This window comes from Apis cerana, linkage group LG11 (assembly GCF_029169275.1).
Source record: "Apis cerana isolate GH-2021 linkage group LG11, AcerK_1.0, whole genome shotgun sequence".
NCBI lineage: Eukaryota > Metazoa > Arthropoda > Insecta > Hymenoptera > Apidae > Apis > Apis cerana.
In genome coordinates, this window is record NC_083862.1 from 7,409,486 (window position 1) to 7,434,133 (window position 24,648).

Consider the following 24,648-nt stretch of genomic DNA (forward strand, 5'->3'; position numbering starts at 1 on the left):
TACAAAGCTGATATAAATGCGATAACTTTTAACGAATTATTAATTCGTTGTACGTAATTGATTTGCGAATTTATATTTAATTTAAAAAATATATATAATTTGCGGATAATTAGATATTTAAGTCTCGAAACTCTTTTTAAATTCATTATGAATTTACCGATAATGTAATTTTTAAAACGATCCAACATTTATTTAGAGCATACAATTTTTAAATAAATACGAATTATTGAATAATATTCAATTCGATATCTCTCTAGTGCCGAAATTTAATTCATATTTATCAACTTCAACGTTTATTACATTTGTCAATAATCAATTCAACATCTATTTTAACCTATCCATTTTGTGGACAAATGGAACGAATTATACGTATAACGAATTTTCTTTCTATAGGTGGAAACATTCTTTCTACTGAAACGACACCGTTTTCTTTCCACAGAAAAAAAGAAGAAAAAAAAAGACAGGGAAAACTAGAAAAGAATAAAAACTTACATACCAGAACAAATGGAAGATTCGTTCTCAAATCGAAGTGGAAATTTTTTTTTAACAACCACCAACAGAAACACTTCCTTTCCTCTCGTGGATCGATACGTTCCTGGTCGATTCTTCTCCGGGGTGCTACACAAGATCAACAACTTTTTTTCCCCCTCCCCCCTCCCCTCCCAAACCAGATCACCGAATCACCGAGTCCTCAAGCGGGGTGAATCATCGTTGACAGCACCTCGATTAACCTCCGGGATATAACCTCGCAATATTCTTTCGGATTTACCCTCCTCGACGCACCATTTAGTTCGTTGATCTCTTCCTCGACACGACTAATATAAACACGTACCGTTACCAGATACAGCTGTCATTAAACGAACGAGACACGCGAGGTGAGTAGAAAGAGAAGGATCCGACCATCGACTTCCAATCTGTATACGCGCGCCGACGATCAACTTTTCCCCCCCACGATATTATTATCATCATTTGTGAACATTAGGATTAATCTAGAAATTTCACCTTGCGCACGTTTCATTGATGATAAACGTTCAATTCACATTCGTGCCTCCGCGTTTCGAGGCACAAACGAAGGTGTAAAAATCATAGACGCATCGTAAGAACACGTCGAACACTTGTCACGTTGATTTACAGATCCACCTATAGGAGATAGAATGTTTCCGGTAGAGGATAAAAGGAGGGGAGAGAGAAAAAAGGAGTTTCTTTTCTTCTGGCGGGCCAGTTTCGTTCACTATTCACTTCTCATTTGTAACACTCGAAGACCACCAACTTTCTCGTATGCATCGATAGAGGAGCGATATATATGATATATACGTCAACAGTTAGATCTTTCGCGTTAATCTCTTTTCCGCCATCTCCACACGCGGAAAACTTTCGAGCCGAGGACAATTTTGTCAACAACGCGTCCAGACAACGTCGTGAACGGTCGTGAAGACGTTGGCCCGGGTCAGGATCGCCACGTGACGACTACGATGACGTAGACCGATCCTCCTTCCCCGATTCGGCGTTCAACAAGACCCCGGCGTTTAACATCCCGGTTTTCGAGGGGGCGAGTACGATGAAAATCGTTCCTCCTCCGTGGAAACGAACGATCTCCTCGCTCTTGGGATTTTAATTACGATTAAAAATCAGAAATTCGTAAAAACACAACGACGAAACGTGCAAAGTGTTCCCTCGCGAGGAACAACGTTCCTCGAGGCGATCCCGTTGTCTGAACCGGCGACGATCCGCGGGACAGGTCCGAAGGAATCGAGGGGGTGAAAAGGCGCGCGCGACAGATATCCTTGTCCGCGATACGGCGCTCAACTCACGTGGCGGTGTGGTCCGAGCCCTCGTCGACGGTGACCACTTCCTCGAGGTTTCGGCCAATCAGCGGTGAGTCAGAATACCCCGAGCGACGCGATCGTGGATTCCCGCCGGCGTTCGGCCGCGCTCGGCCGCTCTCCGTCCTCGTCCCACTCACGCGTGCCGCGTGGCCGACGACGTACGGTCCGTGACTACTTTTCGAACGGCCTGCGCCTACCGTTCACGGACGGCCACCTACTACTCCAACACTGGCGGCTCCGCACCGGCGAAAAATCACGGCCTGGCCAGCCCCGTGGACACGGCGATAGCCCCCCTCGAAGCCGCCAGGGCCGCTGGACACACAAGGGACCGGACCGTGTGGTGTATCCTCCTGGTATCCGCAGCGCACCGCTTCCTGCTTTCCACGCGTGAAAGCACGCGCTGCCTCGCATCGAGCGTGCGCCTCGTCCAGCGTCCGACACGATACTACCTCTCTCCCCTTCCTCTCTCTCTTTCTCACTCTCCCCACGCCCCCTCCACCAACTCCGCTAGCTCTGTCTCCCTCTTGCCACGATTTCTGCTCTGCTCCGGGTAGGGACGAGGCTCGTGGGGAGAGAGGCTGGCTGGCTGGTAGCCGCTCATTAAACAAACGCCTCGATGACGTCAGGGAGTGGACGACACCGCGGGACCATCGAAAATCGATCGATGGGGGAGGGGGGAGAGGAATGACACGCGAGTAGATCTCGTACATATCCACTCGAAGGATTTTTGTGCCTGGGGAGGGAGGAGGAGGAGGAGGAGGAGGACACGCGATCGGGCTCTATTCGATCGTCCGTTTCTACTGCGGATAGCCGGTCAAAGCTGATTCCCGGCGCAAGCGTTGCCTCGGTTAATTGGAAACTTTTGTGCAAATCCTTTGCCGCGTATTTTTAGAACGAGTTGCGCGTTCCCGGACCAACTCGGCCATCGACGGATTTATCGAGATTAATTGGTCGTTTATTTCGTACGTGATTCTTGTTTCGGTTTTCTGATAGGCGAGATTCCGATTTCTCTTGATATTTTTTCATTTTCCTACGACACGAATACGGGATATTCGTTTCGTAAACTATTTGACGGATTGGAAAAATGTTTCTGTTTGTTTGCTGTTCAATGAATTGACGGCGTTGAAAAATTCTTTTACACGTTCTCGAAAAATTGTTAACAACGATTCGTGTCATAATGGAACTTCAGAGATATCGTTCCGTTTAAATCTTCCAAAGAAATAATGATCTTTTGATCTAGAGAGGGAGAAAGAAAAAGAGAGAGAGAGAGAGAGAACTTATTTTAAAATTAAGATACAAATCTTATCTTTCTAATTTATATTTTATCATTTACATAATTTATAATTCGCATTTGTAAATCGTATCGTAATTTCTTATATATTTATAGATATAAAATTTTACATGTACATTAATTAAACAACAATGTTTTCAAAAATTAACAATTAAAATGAATATATCATCTATGATGTATCCTAAAAATTTATTCGAAAGCAAGATTCGAAGAACACGAAATTATTAGACTTAATATAATTCGACTTCGTAATTTTATTACCAAGTTTGCAGACAGTTTAACGGCTTATAAAACGTTATGTCACACGAAACGGTGACAGGTTGCTTTCCGATTTCAGTCGGTAAACCTCCGCGGTGTGATCTCTATATTTATACTGAACGCGAAGTTTGATAGCGTTTGTTAAACAAACATCTCTATGACATCAGAAAGCATTGGCGAGCCATCGGAAAAATCGGTCGTCGCCACATTAGCGACAGTTATTGATCGCTCGATCTTTTGTGATTCGGATTACGAGTGTCGCATTGTTGTTTCTTTTTCTGATTTTCTGTATTGTTAGAAAATTAATTTCAAATTTATCACATAAACTAGGATTGCCCACTTTCGCCGAGATAAAGTTTCTTCACTTGTATAATTATTCAAATGATTTTCGCGTTATTTGTATTATTCGTAATTATTCGTTTATATTTGTATTTGAAAATTTTTAAAAATTACGATTGGGTCCGATAAAATATATCCCTTTTCTCGATTCTATAAATTTTAAGTAAAATTTTAAGTAAAATTCACGATACTTTTAATTCTATTACATATTTATTTTTAAGCGAGTTTTAATTTTAAAAATGATAAATAAATTTATTCTATTATTGGGAACAAAAAATCTCACGATTTAAAACGTATATACGAGAAATTTCTCACGTGAAACGTGTTATTTTTATATATTGAAATTTGTACCTTGCTACTTCCTTATCAGTAATAAAATGTTGTTATCATACTTCCTTACACCTAATACGTCCCATATTAACTACTCTATACTATTTACCGAGAGAAGATAAAAATTCTTTGAAACAATTACAAGGAAATCTATATATACTTTATTAAAAAAATTACACTTTTTAATTCCTACATATCGGATAATAATTTTAAAATTCACGCTTAATTATGATCTGGTGTACCACCTAATTTAAAGTTTGCGCAGGTATAAAGCGGTTCATTGACACAGATACCAAGTTTTTCTTCATTGCCACCGTTGCGACATGGCGGCACTGTGATCCTTTCTTGTCTGATTTTTCTCTGATCAACGCCGGCCTACGCAATCTTCGTAACCGCTAATTAAACAAAACTTTCAGATGACGTCAGCAGGAATCATCAAAAATCTCCATTGTTCTCTCCTAAATATATCTCATTCGTTCTCATAATTTATTCCGATTGATATTAAAATGAACGATAATCGACAATTTTAAACGTCTTCATATAAAATAATCATGGAAAATTATTTAATTCAAAGAGAGAGATTGATTCAAATTGAATTTAAGAAGTTTAAATCGAAAAGATATTGTAAATATAAATTACAAATTAATTCTATTAAATATTTTCGAAAAATCGAGCTCATCGAACTATACTTTACTTATTTTTCACTCAATCCACTTTAGCCAAATAATTATCCATAACAATTCCTCTAACATCGAAGAAAGACATTTATTCACACACACACACACGTTCACGAGACTCGAATCCAGCAAGTTCAAGTTCTAGGTCGCCAGCTCTTCGCCTTTCACGCGAAACCGTATAATCGGTCATCGATGCCCCAACAAAAATATCGATAAATCGAGCGCAAAAAGTTATCGACTTATTCCGTGTTCCATTGCTTAATTGAAAATCGCAGCGGCTTGTTTTTTCACATTATGAATAATGGCCGCCACCTCGATTTCTGGCCGAGAAGAAACTCGGCGGAGAGGAGGAGAGCATTGGTGTAGCATTCATTAAACAAACGCCGTTCCGATGACGTCAAGAATAACCGCGCTCCCCTTGAAAAGTACTCGCGTAATTCGCGCCTGGGAATATTATTGATTCTACTCGACTCATCCGCGTATCGCCAGAGCTGGCTTGAGAGCTTCGAGGCGAGTCTTTCGGATTGGAAATGGAAATTAATTTTTTTTTCTTTCTTTTTCTCAAAATTAACGTATTTAATCTTTTTTCTTTTAAATTGGAATTATTTCTGAACGAGATTAAAATCTGTTGAACAACTCTTTGCTACACGTTTTAATAATAAGAATAAAAACATCGAAAGCACTGGTGATGATTTTATTTTACTTTGAAATTATTGCAACAGTGTTTTTGTCTTGTAGAGTTAACTTGAAGAGATTAATATGTAGATTTATTACATCTAGTGTATGAGGATTCGTATACGATTTGAAGTTTCGAAAGATTTTGATGTCGATTGATTGAGAAAGGAATTTGAGAAATTTGAGTTTAAATAATAATAGTATGACATTGGATTTGTGTATAAATTGTATATGTAAAATTTTAATATCGGTAAATTTAAAATTCTTTTGGCATAGGATATTCATTGCTTAATAACAAAATTGGAACGAACGATTTGTAATAACTGTGTGTGTAATAAAAATATAAAAATTATACATAAACATGTGATGCAGGAATGTTCTGCCATTTGAATTCTACAAGAAAAGAGGAAAATTCCTGTTAACTAACAGTATATAAACGACAAGGAATATGTAAATGAAGTAATATTATTTTTAGAAGAAGCGAAACTAATAAAGGATAATGTAATATCATAAAGTGTGAGCACTTTGAGATAAAGTAAAAATCATAAACGTAAATGTTATTATTTTTTTCAATTTTATACTGTAATTTAGAGAAACATGTGATACGATCTAAATCATGTAATATAATTTGATGTGGTCACGAATAGTCTTCGGGCAGATGCAACGATAAAGGAATAAATTTAAAAAAAATATATAATTTATTGGGTTTTAAAATTGTAGATACTTTTTTTCTTTAGTTTTAAATTATTTAGTTATATTTATTTTGATACGTATAAATTATTCAAAGGATATAGAAAATAATTTTAATCTGCAACCTAAATTTTAAGTTTTAAAACGAATTTGAATAATTAAGCAAATTTAAAAATTTTAGATCTTGGTAGATTTTAATATCGGAATAAGTAATAAATCTAAAATAGTTTTTAAAGTTTGAATGTAAATTTAGAAAATTGTAAATATTTCATAAGTTTTAAGAAGTTTCGTGCTTTTATGCACGAAAACGATATTTTATATTATACATGGATATAAAATTAATTTTAAAATCGAAACGGATTTGAAAATTTAAGAAAACTTGGAAAACTTCGAATCTGAAAGATTTTATATTTTGACAGATTTAAAACTGTTTTGATTCAAATCAGATGTAGATGTAACGTCGAAAAAAATAAAAATGAAAATTCGTAAATTCATATTTCTTTATGTTTACATTTCTGTGTCAATCTGATTACAAAATAAAAGTACTTGAAGTTTAATTTCAAGATTTCCAAGATTGTTGCCGAACAGAAGGATCTCAAGATATGAGTAAAAATTTTGATATTATTAAAGTTTAGATCCAAATTTTCTCAAGAATATTGTCATCTTTGTCATATTTATTGTGTACAGTTTAAAATTCTTTAAATTAAATCTCTCTTTTTTAAGAAAATCAATATTGAAAATCTTAAGTAATAATTGAATGGATCATAACATATGAAATTTATTTATTCTTAATCCTATCTTTTTTTTACACGTGATAAAATTTATGGATATTATACATATTTAAAGTTATTATCATTCCATTTCCACCCTTATAAAACACTTTTCTTGATATCATCGTAACACCATCTTCCCATTGCCACGTAAAGTGAGAAATTCTCTTGTAATTTTTCCCATATAAATCCAAATTGAATCATAAATATTTAACTCTGCTATTTTTACAATTCGACAACTTCTTTTCTTAAACTAATAAACAATCCAACCGAGTTCATTTTTAGACTTTTTAAGTGAAATACTCTAATATTATATGGAAGAAAAAAAAAATAAAAGATAAAAATTTATTTTTCGCAAATTGTTAATATCACTTTTACCCTCAACAATATAAAAAATTCAAGAAAATCTAAAGTCAAGAAAATCTAAAATATACAGAGAGAAAAAAAAAAGAAACATTTTAACTCCAAAGTGTTTCGAGATACTCGCAAAATTGTGTTAATTCCAATGATAGACTCCTCTCAGCTAATCACCTCGACGATGAAAATCGAAAATTCCAGCTCGCGCCGTAGCGGGAAACGCGTCAGAGTCGCGAATCAGCGTGTCACCACAAAGTGGGATCACGCGTTTGCCCGGCGCAATTTGGCGAAAATTCAATTGCGATCCCTGCCACGGGGATCAGAGGGCCGATTTTCCGCGTAAAAGACGGGCAGGGCAGGGAAGAGACGGGGCCGTGGGTGGTCCGCTCGTCCGTGGCTACTTGGAAATGGATTTCGCCTCGTCTACCGCGTCCACTGCTATTTAAAGATGAAGCGTACAACTCTGGCCCCTTCCTTTTTTCTCTTTCACGGCCGCTCTCTTTCCCCAGCACATGACTCGCGAGTGGAAAACGCCTCGAGTGCAAAGACACCTTCCGCGCCGACATCACCACAGGCGATAAGGGGGAAAGGTTCGAGAAAAGTTTTGAATCGGGTATTATTGTATCATCTAAAGAAGAAAGGAAGATAGGATCGATTTGGTTAATTGTTGTTTCGTTAAGAAGAAAGTGAAATTAGAAATATTAGTAGTTAGCTGAATTGAATAAGTATTATTAATGAAATTAAGTAAGTTAATTTGCATTTATATCTGATAGTTATGCACTGATGAAGAAAGGGAAGATTGGTATTAATTGTATGTAACGAGATTTGGAGCTGATAATTAAGGATTATTGGGAATGAGAAGGCTGATGTATTAGGAAATTTTGAATCTGATATTACAGAAAGAATAAAAATAAAAATGTCTTTTCTTTCAATCCTTATAATTTTGATTATCCGAGTCTGGTCGAATAACTATAAAATTATATATTGGCTGTCTTTTACAATAGCGTTAATGTAATGAAGAATGAGATATCTAAAATAAAAGTTAATTGTAATATTAATATCTAATAACCCGTATACTTTAACGTGTAAAGGAAACTATAAAGCGACAAATGGATTGCAAATGAATAGGAACAGCTAGAAGTTAGTTATAGCAACTTTGATCTACGTGTATAACTAATGAAACGTGCGCAGCGTGCTACGAATTTTACGATGTTTCCACGTTTATTAAATTTCTATGAATAACTTTTCCAGAAGGTTATCCGAAAGAGACAGTAAATTTTGCACGCTTCAATTTACTCTCAATGACAGCAACATCAATAATAATTCCTATTCACGGAACTATTATTATTATAATAACAATTTGGAAAAATTGTAAACTGTTGGAGCACGAACGGTTCTCATCATCGGAAGTTTCAAGTTATAACTTATGCGATAGTAAAATTTTTACTCTTTCCTCTTTAACTGTAAATTTTAAAATCGTATGCCTCTCCGTTCAACACAACTCGAAACTTTCTATTACACGCATACACGCGTCCTCCTAATATTTCAAAAAACAAGCACTGTTTCGATATTTCCGATAATATCGAATATAAACACAAAAATTCTTCCTATCGTCTCCTAATTAAATCAAGAATACTTGAACACCTTCGAAACAATACTGTCAAACCAAAAAACATAAGTCCCTTCCCAGACCTATCCCAATTCAAAACTCTTCCCTGGGGCATAACCTCTTTCGAGAAACGAAAGAGCTTCGATCCGCGATTCTCCATTTTTTCCCCTCCCCTCCCCCAACGAAGATCAAAAGCCGCGAATGCGCGGTCACGATTAAATCGCACGCGTTGCATACACACACTGTCAGAAATTTTCCCCAGAGCGACAAGAAGGAGGAGGGGAGGGGGATGGATCCTCGATTTCGAAGTTTCCTAACCATCCTCGTACGTTCGAAATAAATTGGAGGAGCTGTAAGAGTGAGGGGGGGAGGAAAAACGGACGATTAATTAACGTCGAAACATTTTGTTTCGCTCGAAATATCCTACGCGGCCTAAATACCTAGGGAGAACGGTCGCGAGCGCCATCAGGTATCGCGGGAGTAATTATTTAGGATAAATGGCGGCCGCCCTCCCACGCGCAAAAGTCGTCGAGGTGCGTTAACGTCGAACCGCGAAACATTTCGGAACCGAAATAACCGGCCCGCGTTCGCGTCACACGTAAACCTCGTACGATGTGTACGATATAACCTCTCTTATTGTTTTTCTTGGATCGCAAGGTCGGGATACGAGATATCCGGAGACTATGAGAAGAAGGATCTTAGGGGATTTCGAGCCCTTGTGGTGTTCACTACGGGATCTTCTTTTTGTACGCGTCTATATACATATATATATTTCTTTTTCCTCGAGTTTTGTTCGATTTTGACGGAGATACATCGAATTCAAAATTACCAACCGAACCGTAATCTTTCATCTTCCACCCCGCTCGTAATTATCAAGCAAAGTCTCTCGTAAAACCTCTCCCCTACAAACAAACCTAGGCGAGGAAACAAAAGGCTGAAAAGGGGAGGGTCAAAGGGTTAAAAGGCGAGATTAACCGTCGTCGTTAACTCGACGAAGGGGGTTAAAAGAGAAAGAAAGGAAGAGAAAAAAGGAGAGCGATACAAGAAGAATTCCCTTGCTCGAGGGAAGAAGAGCGAGATCAAGCAAAAGTGGTTGGAGCCTCCGTTCCGCGAACGGAGTAATTTGATCGAAACTGGGGGGAGAGGAGGGGGGAGGGAGGAATTAGCGACACGAGCTTTCGCTCGTCTAAGGAGAGCACGTAGGAGGAGAGATACCCTCATGCTATAAACGTTCAGTTCAGAATTAGCGTGGCCAGCACATGCTAAACATTCAATAAAGCGCGCACCGAAAGCCGTCCGGAATAATCGTAATCATAAATAATCGGGCCTAAATATACGTCGAGGCACAGTAAATGCCCGTGAAGCTCGGCTCTCGCGTACCAACTGGTGTCCGCGGACCGTTAACGCCGAGGCCGGAAATCGGTCGCCGGTATTCCGTCGGCCGATCGACCCCCCTCCCTCCCTCCTTTCCCCTCCTTCCCTCTCGCAGTCGTTTGTCCATCCACGCGGCGTTGTAAAAAGAGAAAAAGTTAAAAAAAAAAAAAAACTAGGGGGCTAGGATCGGGCGTAAATGGAATCGGTAATAATCGGGGAATCCCGTGCGACAAACACGCAGGAAATGACTAGGCAGGAAAGAAGATTCGAAAAGATTCGAAGATGGAAGAAGTTCGAACGGGAGAAATTAGATTGCAATATTTCCTTCTGTCATTTTTCACGATTTCTTCCTCCTTCTTTTTTGTTTCGTCTCGTTTTTGGGAAACGATCGAGAAACGCAAATATTTTTAAATTTTAAAAATATTCATAACATAAATTAACATTTCACAAATGAGTTCCCTGAGAATTTTAGAAAAGAAGTTTCTACGTTCGTGCAAAAGTTCCTTTCGAACCTTGATCCGCGCACATTAAAGGAAAAGGAAAAAATGTACCGATCAAGATGCAAGAATCCCAGTAAATTTTCCATGAACGTCAGTTTACTGATCTGCAATCACAAAAATACGTACCTATATACTCTCACTCGAGCCTCGACGAGAACACACGAATATCCCCGGCATTAGGCATCACGTATAAAAAGATTGGTCACGCGTGATCGCGGAGCGAAGTCGTTCGAGGAGGCAGCCTTGACGCTTCGTCATATGTTTAACTAAGCGTGCCCGCGATCGTCATTAGTACGCAATAATGGTTAATGGTTAGGTTTAGCGTGTTCATCTCGTTGCAACGCGACTCTGACGCTCGTTGCGCACAAACGGACATATGGTCGGCTGGCTTGGCCGATTAGACACATTTGCATCACAATGCCCCGAGTCTGCCCACCGCGGCTCGCTCCTCGCTCTCCTCCTCTTTGTCTCTCGCGCGATCCCACCTCTCTCCCTCCCGCTCGCTTTATTACGTGCGCGTACAGGGTGTAGCCTGTGCCAGCATAATGGCACTTAGGCCGACAGGCCGAGGAGCGAGAAGGAGAGGAGAGATGCGCGGATGGAGGGAGAGAGAGAGAGGCGGGTAGCGAAATAAAAAGTGTTGCAGCTTTCGGTTGGCACACGGCAGCCCGTTTGTTTACGCGGACCCTTTAAATCTTGTTCACCGGATCCGTGGACCAAGTGCTCTCGAAGAGGCATTCCCGGTGTCCTGCGGGTAGCAACGGAAGTGGATGCGCTCGACTACGAAATTAGGCCTAATGGGGAGGGACGATTTTCGGGTTATGGAAATATTATTTTCTTCTTTTTTAGACGAATGGTATACATGGTAACGGTATATAATGGTATATAATGGTATACATGGTAACGGATTTTTGCAAGTTGAGGTCTGGAGAGAAAGTGTGTAGAATTTTTGTTTTTTAATTTTTGAAGAAATGTATTGGACGATGAACGTGGGTTTGGTAAATTTGGAAATGTTGTTGGTTAATTTATTAGAACTAAGAAAAGAATATATTACTCGTTTCGAATAATTAAAATTTAAAATTGTTAAAAGATAATGACGTGGCGCGCGCTTTACGTAATCGTAGTTAATTTCGAGTATGATGTTTATAGAAACAAGTATAATATATTAAAATTATCAAAATTATCAATAGAATTTAAATTTTCCTTTATTCGTAATGGCATGTAAGTGTCAAATTCGATTTTGTAACAATATTGTTTGTTAAATATGTTACGTGAAATTTATGCATAGTAACGTATATATTATTGCAATTGTAGGAAGATTTTTCAAAACGATGAATCAATGTATAATTTATTTCGACGGATAGTTTAAAAATAACTGAAGTGATTAATACTGCGTATTATGTTACGAGATATATCCTAATAGCTTGAAAATTGCGATAAATTATTGTATCATACGAGGGAATTAAAAGAATTGAATGAAAATATATATGTATTTTTTTATTGCGTCATATATTAGAACAATTAAGCAGAATTTAAAGTAATACGTATCCTGTATTTAAATATAACTCTTCTTTCAAAGATATAAATTTGAAAATAGAACAAATTGTATCACTTTCCTTTTTATATAATCTTAGTAAAAATTTGATAATCAACGATAATAAAATATTCTTGGCGTAATTAAAATCTTAAAATACTTCAATTTCTTAAGAAGAAGATACTTGTTTCAAATTTCTATATATAATATGTATATATATATATATATATATACATATACACATATATAAAATCGAATCCAATATTTATTTCTTCATAAAGTTATAAATCAAAAGTTCTTCTTCCCAGACTTTAATTTCTTTCGGTTGGGAGAAAAATCGAATAACCATTGGAAAAGCCGGTAACACGTAAAAATCTTATTCAACCAATTCAATAGCAATTGCAACATATTTACAATACGGAAGGAATATAAATATTCTCTGTATAATGCTTCCTCGACATGTTAAAAACGATGCAGCTGGCAATTATCTCGAAGTTAATCGTGCTCGACGAGGTGATACTGCGTTAGTACTTTAATCGAAAACATTTCAACAGATTCAATTTTACGATTCTCTTCCTCGATCATTTAACGATGGAATTTAACTCAACGTGGAAATGAAATAAAATTCATTGCACAAGGTTCATTTCATAAAATTTGAGTACTACTTATATTAAAACGGTGTTCAATTCCATATACACAATATATTTTTCCACAGAATATTTAAATGCAAGTTTGTTTCAAAATCTCTTTCGAAAAATATTCGAATTTTGTATATCGTTACTACAATGGCGAGATTAAGTCTTCAATAGGATATGAAATATTCGTATCCTTATCAACAATGTTGTAAAAATCGAAATTAAATTTTAGACGAAATTATCTTTAATTCAAATTCAAAACGCAATAATATATATTCGTTAACAAATATTAAAAAGCAAACCAATCATTTGCGAATTTTATTCTCCAAACAAATTCAACAAAGTAATTGATTAATTCTTAACTCGCTAGACACTTCGCTATCTAGAACGGCTAGGATTTACCAACTTACGAATCATCGTTTTTCACAAATTACACATCCGGTCACGCTCTGTTGTGTGTCCACGTTCCGTCAACGATTTTACCGATTGAAGATCCTTGTAATTACGTAAGAAACTGCACGCGACTTAATTAATAAATCTCCAACCCTTCGTAACCGATCTCCAGGCCAGGGAAAGAAATATCGGAGGGTCTTCGAGAGCGTTTTAAGATCGCGCGATTCGAACGCCTGCGATCTCCGCGTTGCGCGAACGCAACGAATTATGTAAGCAGCTTGCGTTCCTTCAAAGATTTATGACTGAATGGAAGGATCAGCGTGAATTATTAGCCTCGGATACAAAGAAGATTGTGCTCCACCGTGCCGTGGAAGCGAATGGCTAGGTGTGGGTAAATTTGTTACTGTTAAAGCGTTTGTTTGTTTTGTTTGTGTCGACTGCATCCTAGAAAATCGTGTTTAAATCGCGCGAAATAAAAGAGTCTTTCTTAAAGATGTTTTATATATATATATATATCGTGAATTGTGATAAAAATATCGCGAGTCGAATGTTCGAAGCAAATACTTTTTAATATTTGAGACGATTAATAAAGAATTATAGAAAATTCCACAAATATCATCCCCCAATCGAATTACCAAACGAAAATCATTAAACCCATTATCTCCTAACGTGGATCACTTTGGCGTGTAACGAAGGAAGCAAGAATTAACGGAAGAATCGCGGATGAAAATACGTAGAGCTCTTTTCTCCTGCTCACTCGTCCTCGCATCGATCACGCCGCCCTATAAAAATGACGACGAACGTTCCACCCCTGCTCGAGGGTCGCCGAGGCAGACCGATAGGTCTACGGGCTAACCTCGAGTTAGAAATTAATTAGAAAAGTGCGGAGAAAGAGAGAGGAAGACGGTCTGGATACGATGGTGTGGAAGAGGGTGGGTGGCGAGGGGCGAAGGCAGGCAATCAACGAGCAGATGAATTAATGGCCATGCCAACTACCCCTCCTAAGATGCCTCGAAGAAGAAGGGCGCCCTCTAAATGCGGCCAAGTAGATTCTTATAACTGGTATCGACGTTTGCAATCCCTCTTGGAACGTTGCTACGAATCTATCGGCCTATTTTCCACTTGGGACCGTGTTGCCTCGATGGAGAAAAACAATGAGCCAGTTTTGGATGACGATGGACGAGAAGAATGAACGCTCGTGCAGGAGAATGACGATGTCTTTGGGTTTACTTTGGATTGTTATTACTTTGGACGAAGAGAATTCGTGTTTTTTTTTAAGAATGTTAATTAAAACACTCTGGGGTTTATTATAGTAATTGGCTCTAAAAAAGATGGACGAAAAAAGATGTAAGTCAGAGGATATACGTAGTTATGCTTGTGTAGAAAGGATGAGGTTTTAATTGATTAATAAAATGTCTTAAGAGATTACGAATAAAGTATCTATTATACTTGCAAATGCAAATAATAAAAAAGCGTTGAAAGTATTTCTAATAAAAGTCGTAAATTAGAAACGAGGAATAAATCAAGATATAAATCAGGATATTAATTTGTAAATGAATAATGAATAAGTAATAAGTGTAAGAAAATATAAGACGGTGTAAGATAAATTTAAGATATTTAGACAACTTTTTCAATTTTGATATATATTTTACAAAAAGTCAAGCAAAGTGTAATTTTTTCCTTAATCAATGTATCATATTCGTGCATCAAATTAATCTTTTAAATGTCAAAACGAACATAAACTTTTCGTTAAATACACACAATTATAGTTTTCGAAACCAATTAATTACCTGTCTCACAATAAAGGAATCATAAAACTTTTTCAAAATTGTTCACGCACACGTCCTGTTTATTACGCAAAATAATCAGATCCAATCTTTCCAATAATTTTCAACCGCGTATCTTCCTAAATGCTTCATCCAATTATAGTAATAATAATCAAAGAATAGCCAATTCTCTATCATTCCACGTTCGAAGGGTGTCATCAAATTTCGAAATACACGATGCAACCGAGTCGAAATTCCCGCTATTCACGTTTGCAGATGCAACACGAAAACACGAGCCCGATGGAATTACGTTGGCCCACCTGTACGTTCGACTTAAACGTCATAAGTGGCGGTTAGGCGATCCTCGCGGCGCAATTGAAACGAGGGTTAATGCTCGCAAGGTACGTCAATATTTCATGGATAATTTCTCCCCTCGAGAAGTGGTGTCGCGAAACCATTGTACAAAAGAAGGAACAGCCCCGTGTCCCGTCCACTGACCCTCAATCGAGGGATGGTTAATTCATTGTTAAGTAACGTCCATACGCGTTTAATGGCGATACCACGAATATCAGCCATCGTTCTTCCGTTTCGACGCCTTGGGCTTGCAACAGTGTGTCTCGGGCCGAGATATACACGCGATGCGAAACGATTTTTATTAGGCGGAGTCGTAATGGTAACATGGCGTGAAAACATGAAATGAAGTAAATTGTGCGAAATTAAATTTTTTTCCCCCCTTCTTATACTTTCAAATTTAACTTTTTATTCCTTTTGCTTTTTTTTTTCTTTCAATTTTTAATAGTAATTTTATGGAGATATAAAGTTCGGATACTTAGATCAGAAATTTAAATGTAACAATTTCTAATCAACAATGTTAATGGAAAACTTGAAAATCATCGACTTAATCGTAACGCTAGATCTATTCTTCTCATAAATCGTCAAAATTTTGTTTTCGCGAAATAAATCATCTATCGATCTAGGAAAAATTCTTTTAATAACAATACAACTGCCCAGCTGAAATATACAAAAATCTTCCATTAAAATGTAAAAACGAATCCATCTAGTCCAACTTCATCTCATTCGTTTCTTTAATTCCATCAATATACACACACTCCAACAAATCTTCTCTAATTACAAACACCCGCCGACTCGAAAAAAAGAATTCCAGAGATCGAAAAAGATCCTGCGGACAACAAGCGTGCGATACCGCGGCTCCCAGGACAGTCTCGACGCGCAAGCAACGGTTTGCAACGCGTAAAATCTCGTTCGTCAATCTCCACGATCGAACGAAGATCCAGCACAATGTCTGGCCCCTCATTTTCTCCCGGATTAATCGATTTCAGTCACGAGCGCGCGGATCCGCAACACCAGCTGCCCTTCGAAACGAACAACGCGTACGAAAGAGAGAGAGAGAGAGAGATTACAAAGCGTTTATAGCGGCTGCTTCCCACCTCGGGGCGCTCTCTCGCTTCTGATCTGCATAAAAATAGGGGAACACGGTGCAGGACGGAGGGAGAGCAGGGAAGGAGATGCTTAATACGAGATCAGATTATGATTTTGCGGGGGAGTCCGCTTGCGAGGAGAAGACGAGGAGAGAAAGTAGCGGAGGCCTTTATGAGTTCCATGATCCACGGTTGTGGATCACGAGTCTTGTTTCTTTGTCTCTCTTTATCTCCCACCTGGCTCCCCTCTTCGTTAATGGATCGCGGTTAATACGCTGATCTTGAAGATAATCGCGTGGAAAAGAGGTTTCTTTTTTAAGTTAAACCGCCTTCCTCCTCCTCCTGTTCTCTCTTGGCGATTAATGTAAGGAAGAGAGAAATGATCGTGGCGTTTATAATTAGATTCCGTCCTGATATTTGGATTTCGTGCAGGGTGGGCAAATCGCGATTATATTGAAAAGTTCAGTTGTGGATGAACGATGTGAGACGATTCTTCTTTGTTATATGGAGATTTTATCGAGATTTTAAGATGGGGGAAAGAGCAATCGTGGAATTGGATGGAAAAAATGATAAGAATGCATATTGTATAATAAGATAATAAATTTATTTTTTGATCTTATTCGCAGATTTTTCGAGAGGTGTATATTTTATTACGATACCTTTCATCCAGAATTTATTAAGAACTTTTCCATATGTTCGAATCCTGTAATCGTTCATCATTCTTGACGCTTTTTCTGCCGACAAAACATCGCAAAGGGATATATAATAAGAAATTGATTTGAATAAAGTACATTCTGTTTCCTTCTAAGAAATCCTTCCTTCTAAAGTTTCGAAACTTAGAATATAAATCGAATGAATTAACCAAACGGTTTAAGAAAGACAAGGATAAAAAAAGGAATGTTTTTCCCGCCAGAAAAGTCAGAGGAATGAATCAGAAGCGACTGACAACACCATCCATCAATCAGCGAGTACAATTAAATACATTCGGCATCGAAACAAAGAAAATTTCTCATCGTCGAAAAGGTCAGCGTGTAAAGTTCAAATCGAAATTCCCTCTCCCCAGATCTGATTCTCGTAGATACATCTCTACAACGAATTTCCATCACCAAAGTGGCGGGTAAAAAAAAAGGCAATCACGAAAACGCGACAAAAAGGACAGTTGGAGAATAGGTACCTCCGAAAGGTAGCCGGATACGCATTCCAACCGGCGTATAATCGAAATGCATCGGCATCGAGTCGCATTATCATTGCCAAAGCTTCTTTTCTCTCTCTCTTTCGCGCGTGCGCGGTGCTCGTAACACCCCGTGAAGCCGAAATAAGAAGTGGAATAAAAGGAAGGATAAGAAGGAGAATCGAGCGTGCCAGTATAATGGCGCCGAGATGCGAAAGGGCGAAGCTAACGATATATCTTGGACTATTGTCTTGTGGGCCGCGACAGTCGCGGCCATTATATCAAGATTAACTCTCTTATTCCCTTGGAGAAGGTATGGAAGGGCGTATAAAAGTACACAGACTCCCGAGGGAAGAGGTGGAGGGCGAGCAAGGAGGGGAGAGAGAGAAGGCTGCAGGCCTTATGGCGCGTACACACAAACCACCCACACTTTAACGTGGAATACGACAACGACGACAAGAGGGGAGGAGGGGGAGGAGGAGGAGAAGAAGAGGGTCAATGGTGTGTTCACGGTGTTCCACGAGACGGGGGTGTATGCTAGGCATCCGCAGAAGAGGACATTATAAGGAGTTATGAGGTCCTGCCTCATACGTGCAGCATCCTTGCCTCCCTCTCCCTCGCCCCTGTCCTCCCACTATCCTCCCTTTTATCGTCTCCTCTCGCTTCTCCCCTTCCTCTCCCCTTCGATCTTCGCAGCGGATCCTTATACACGAGATCTGTGCTGGTTCTTAATGTCCTCTCCCTTTTAATGCCTCGCTCGGCCTGCCCTCGAGGTCGATCCACGAGTACATTTTTGCCTGCCGTCTTCTTTTTCGTGCCCCGATATTGAGTTATACACGCACGCCGTATTTATCGTTCAAAATCCTCGTGCAGGAAGAGAAAAAGGGAGGACTGGGCATCGAGTGTTACGCATTTATGCGACTACCTTCTCTGCGTCCCTCCCTCGAACGTTTATTTCCAATATACATTGCGTTTATAATTAATCGAATGAAATTTCAAAGGATCGTTTCCTCGAAACGCTTCACCTCCAAGAAGAGAAATTCACGGGCGTATATTTCGAAAAGGTATCGAGCAACGAAATCGAAAGAATCCGTGGCGAGGTCGTGACCCAGTGAGAGAGTATCGAAAGGGAGAGGGGGGAGGCAGGCCGTTAGATCGGGCGAACCGGATTCTGGTAAGTTTTACAGCCCGGCGAGAGTAGAATCGCGACGCGTGTAGGCCACCGCCTATCTACTACCCCTTCGAGGGATACCATCCCTGTGGTAGACCCACTGACTCTTCGTTTCACCCTCGCCTCGCCGGTGGTACCCTTTACCCCGCCCCTCGATCCCCTTTGACCTCCACCTTCTCCTAGTCGAGCCACGGGCAACGTGGTCGGAGCCTCGTGGCAGTATAGCAACCATGAATGGGGACCGCGTGTCTTTTTCTCCCTTTCTCTCTCTGTCTTCCTCTCGCCCGTTGCCGGTTTGGTTCAATGCCACCGTGGATTCCGCGCGTCCCAGTCTTTTCGACGTGCTGCCCACGTGAAACACGTTTGGACACGCGAGATGATTCGATTTCGAGGATACCGAGGATGTTCTCGCTGGGATTTCCAAGTCGCTAATCGTTAAAAAGTTTACGTTTGAAACATTTCCTGTGCACGTGGGAATGTTACTTGTTACATTATGCAGATATGCTTGTAATAATGTGTATTCGTGATTTTATATATTCATTTGAATTATTTGAAATATAGAGTGGAGATGAATATATAATAATGGAAATTGGGGAATTTATTATTATTATATCTTTCAAAATAGTAAATGCATTAGAATATGTATTTAATTCTTTATTTGATATATTATAATACTTATTAGCCCTGTATAACGTTCTTTTTATTCCAATCCTGATATAAAAAATTGTCTGTGATTTTGAAATAAAAATTTAAAATAAATTTATACATAAAATCAAAAAAATGGCACCTCGATTTTGAACCAAAAAATATAAAGAAATCTCGTGGACGATTCAATTATAGCGTGTCAAAGGCTAAGGAAGGCCCAAACTGGCCAGGCACCAGGAAACTGGGGCAAGAGGGTTAGACAAAAGGCCATTGTGACGGATCTTCTCCCCCTCTCCTCGTCGAGGGAACCACCAGCACCCCAAACAACGGCCACGAAAGTGAAGGAAAAGGGATTAACGAATTCGGGGCCACCTCGGTATTTTTACGCTCGATTACGATTGCTCGGCTTTTGTCTTGGCCGTTCGGCCCAAGAAAACGAGGAACACGAGTAAATAAGACAACAGGATCGGGATTCGAGATAAGCTTTCCACGCTCACTCGAACTTGAAAGATGTCTCCCGCTCCTATAATTATATCCGCCGCCTCCGGGGACAAACGATAAATAAATGACCGGCCATTTTTATTCTCGAACACTGTCCAAATCAAATTATTTCCTATTATTTGGGATTTTATTTTAGAGAGAGAGAGAAGATTTGTTTTTTAAGATTCATACGGTGTTCCGATATAGATTTATCGGATACAATTTTATTTTAACTAAATAATAGAAAATTAAATTGGTGATCATATTAAAATTAATAGTAAGCACGAATTTTTAACAAATATTTTCAACTCAGTTCAGAATTTCTTATATTTCCAAACTATTGATCTTTTTCAAATATATATTATAAAAATGAGTTCTTGCAGTATTCAAAGAATAAATAAATAAATAATCTATCCGTGTATCTCAAATCAGAATAGTTCTCTGACGAAAGCTTTGTATTCTGTCAAAAAATGAAAAATATTGAGAAATCTAAAAATAAAGGAATAATACAGTTGTTTATCTTTTCCCAAAGTTCACCCCAATTTGCTCTCTCTCTCGATCCATTTCCCTCCTTATTATACTCCCAATAATAAGATCCAAACGTGATAAACAATCCAAATAAAGTAATCATTGTGGATTCGAATCCAACATTTTTATCAACGTAAGTATGCATTAAATATAAAAAGAATTTTTTGAATAACGTAAGCATATATTAGTACAAAAATTAAGAAATAAATTCTACAACAATTGTTTTATCTTACATTTAAAGCATAAATACGAGAATTACACAAAATCTACGTCGTAAATCTACGTTTTACGAATAATTCAAATTTTTAAAACTAATTAAAAGAATTAGACGATTAAAAAAATCGAAGCAAATTCTCAAATTCTTTCCTATAATTAAAAAAAATATAATACATAGAGTAATCACTTCATGTTCATCTTCAATTGAATATTATTTCAACGCTTAATGAGTCGAATCATCATCGTATTAACGTTTCTGATGAATTCGAATCTATGAATGGAGACTCGTCGGTGAAAATAAAAATTACGAAGACAAAGAGCCACGTGAATTTTCACACGCACTAGGAGTTAAAAGGGAGGCAAACAGAGTGTGTCAGGGTGGTCACCCGTTGCGACACGGACGGTCATCAGCTGGCCGAAGGAAACGGGTCCCGCGTACGTTTGTTGCATAAATTAATTCGCCACCCTCCAGAGACCCTTGCTTTGCCACGCCACCGGTGCTCCAAGGCTCAAGGAGGAACCTCTGGCAGCTGATGGGAATCCTTATTGCGCTGTTTCAATGCGTCGCAATGACCATCGTCCGTGCCGAACGATTACCGTGAGCTTAATTATTCTTCCAGCGAGCTTTCATTGTTCGTTCTGCCATTGTCATGGTAATGTGCAGTTCGAGGAGATAGGATGAGTGGATGCGTGAGATGATGGTCCAAACTGGTCCGATCGTACGTTGGGATGCCCGTGGTATTAATTCGAGAAAGATCTCTTTGAAACGCTGGATGGAATGTTGAATGAATGTATTTAGGTGTCGAAGGGTAACGAACAAATTAATCTAAAACTCGAATAATAAGTAATTCGAAGAGTTTAATGAAAATTTAATTAATTAATCAATCGTGTAGTGAATTAAAAATGAAAAATAATTTTTGTTTTTTGAAAAAGGAAGAAAATTGCTTTCGTTAAATTTTTGTTAAAATCTGAAGTAAAAAAAAATTGAATTATTTGAATTAATATTTAAAGGGAAAAACGATTCAGCTAGCAACTGTGACTAGCAATTGTTAAAGATTTATCGTATCGTGGATAATATCGAATTATTAACGAGAAGATTGTTATCGTAATATATTGAAATATGGATATAAAAGAAATAAACCACTTCCATGACAAATAATATTTTCTTACAATTCGTACGGAATATCCTATATTTTCCAATCAATTTGAGATTCTATATTAAATGGAAAAATAAGAAACTTTAGAAAGGAATTGTGCAAGAGGTAGATCTTGCCATATTCTCAGTCTGGACATATACTTTATCGATATCTTCGGCAAATCTGAAGAGCGTCCGCAAAAAGGAAAAAGCATTGTCCTTTAACGAATCAAAGATGAGCAAGATCGTTCGTTCGAGGGTTTCGAGTAACTTTCAAGAATCTTCTTCTTTGGACATTTTAAGGAAATATCCTTGGTTTTACGTTGCGGATTCAGGCAAATGGCTTGTTAAAAAAGACGCAACCGTCCTTAAGATTCTTCCTTACATCAAGTGCCCTTATAAGATTCTCTCGATTCTCTCGTTTATTAGTAATTTAAATAAGATTCATAATTATCGAAGTGCATACATAAATTATCGAGAGGAATCTGTCTGCCTTTGTGCCGAAGTTGGAATATTAATGGACAAGTAATGAAATCTCTCTTTTGAAAATAACAAGATGATACGTACGAACGATATTCTGATACTCTCTGATATTTCAATTTCATGTTTGATTTGAAATATCAAAAAGGCCGTATAAGAGAATTTATTCGCAATGAAAATTGACGAATAATTACAAATATTTCAATTCGAAGATAATAAAAATATTCTTTTAAAGAATTCCATTCCATATTCCATATTCATATGCTATTCGTACACTGAAAAATTTTAGGTGTGACTCACTCACTAAAATCTATACACCACCCACTCTTCTTTTTTTTTTATAAAACAAAGCATCATATTTTTAAATCCTCCTCGCCTAATCCCGCCCGCATAAAAATAAACCTCTTGCACACTCGTGAATATTTCGTACAAAATATTTTCCCTGGTAACAATCAAAACTAACAAGCACCTCGAATCCTATTCAACGATAAAATTCCATCTCGAAAGCATCCAGATGCAAACCGATCACAAATCATAGATAGAAAAAGGAAACGATTTTTGGAGAAACGCTCCTTTTCTTTCTCTCCTTTCCTCTCATCGATTAATTCCAGAAGACCAACGAGGTGTTTTCTCTCTCTCCCTCTTTCCGTTCTTTGGAACACTGTTTCTCACGGTGGCCGAAAGGGACCAATGGTCCATCAGGTAAACCCGATTGTGTCGTTCACGTCGATTAGCTCGACAGTTTTCCGAAAATTCGGGATTCCGCATTATTCTCCCTTTGGCTTGAATATCGAGCTTCCCTTTTGTACCGTCCTATCTGCATCCCCTTTATATGCACCTTTGCCAGACATCTGCAACGCGCCCTTTTGCCGACGTGGAATCGTCGTAATTTGAGATTCCGCTGGATTTTCGACGCTGATGCCCCCGGGAGTGGACTACGTGTTCGCGCCGCGCGAATGCAAATGCGATTGGACGAGATCGGGGATGTTTCGTGCATCCCTGCTTTTCTGATTGAAAATCCTTTTCTTTGTAAAAGGCTCCTCCCGCTTTTTCTCCCCCGTTTCCTTTAAATTCTCTTCTCGACGATTTTTAGAAAGGAAATGTGTTCGAGATGATAATTAACGAAAGAGCAACGGATAAATTATAAATTATACGTGTAATGATGAATATTAGAATATTTGCTATATGCGCAAAAATGTAATAAGAATTACATACGGAAACAGGAAGAAAATTAGTTAGAAGAAATGACGAGAATTTTTAATTTCTTCTGTACGTAATAAAATTTCTGAGGTGAATGGAATAGTTCAATTAGAGATTATCATTAATCCAATCCATCTCTCGTACCAAATCCAATTCAATCACAATTCTGCCGCATTCGAATCTTTTAAAAATCTTCCTCCTGTCATCCCTTCCCTCGTTCTGACAAACTCCCATCCAACACCCTCCCAAGATGCACGACACGCATACTCAGCATCTTCAAGCCATATATCACGCAGCGGATCCTTCGAACAGAAATCATTATTACAATGAGCGTCTTGGTTCCAGGAAAAGGTGAGAAGAAACCATTATTTATCGAAGAAAGAGCCACAACCGTGTCGTGAAAAATCTGCAGACGCACTCCACCTGGTAATAAAACCCCCTCCCTTCCTCCTATTTCGATAGTTCATCTCGAAATCACGATAAACTGCATGAGCCTGGCCACCGTCATCGGTGAAACTCATCGTCGATTCGTCCAAAAATTCGCACGATTTCCGAGCGGAGCGCGGAGGAAAGCAAGAGAGAGAGAAAAGCGAAAAAAGGGAAGCGATCCATCTTTGCTATTCATTCAGAGCAGAAAGAATGAGCCGTGGGAGAAAGAAGGCTGGCTTGTCCTGGAAGAGGGTGGACAAGGGATGATGTCGGCGGTAATAGAGACCGAGAAGATAGGGGGAGAGAGAGAAAGAGAGAGAAGGGGAAGGAAGAGGGAAAAGGTAGGAGTGGAGGGAGGAACGGCCGGTGGAAGAAGGATCGGAGAACGGTTGAATCGAGGAAGGTGTCAACCCCTATTGTCGTCCACCGAGATTTTCGTGGGCTTGGAATTTTGTTTTACGCCGGATCACGAAAACGGCTATAATGAGTGGCGGCTGGTGAGCGCATTGTCATGCTAATCTCGCAACAGGGGCCATCGAGATGCTTCTTCTTCCTCTCCTATAGGTCGGGAAGGATCTTGGGTGGACAAAGGGAAAGGCCAGTCGGATCTGGCCGCCCTTGGGTTTCGAGAGACTGATTTTTATATTTCATATTAAGGACACTGAGCGAGAAAAATTGAGGGGAGGGAGATGAGGAAGATAAGATGAAAGTTGGGAAAAAACGAGACGTT

The 24,648-nt window shown here is 38.7% G+C and overlaps 1 protein-coding gene across 8 annotated transcripts in view; it reads right to left on the minus strand.

Moving 5' to 3' along the window:
- LOC108000131 (zinc finger homeobox protein 4) overlaps window positions 1-24,648 on the minus strand; it is a 420,790-nt gene that overhangs the window by 367,595 nt on the left and 28,547 nt on the right. For 5 of the 8 annotated variants that reach the window (XM_062081645.1, XM_062081642.1, XM_062081643.1 and 2 more), the window contains exon 1: window positions 497-3,284. The exons of 2 other annotated variants lie outside the window; for them this stretch is intronic. The gene's annotated coding sequence lies outside the window, so the exon portion shown is untranslated. Of the gene's footprint in view, window positions 1-496; window positions 3,285-24,648 lie in introns of those variants that run through there. One more of the 8 variants, XM_062081640.1, reaches the window with a different exon arrangement.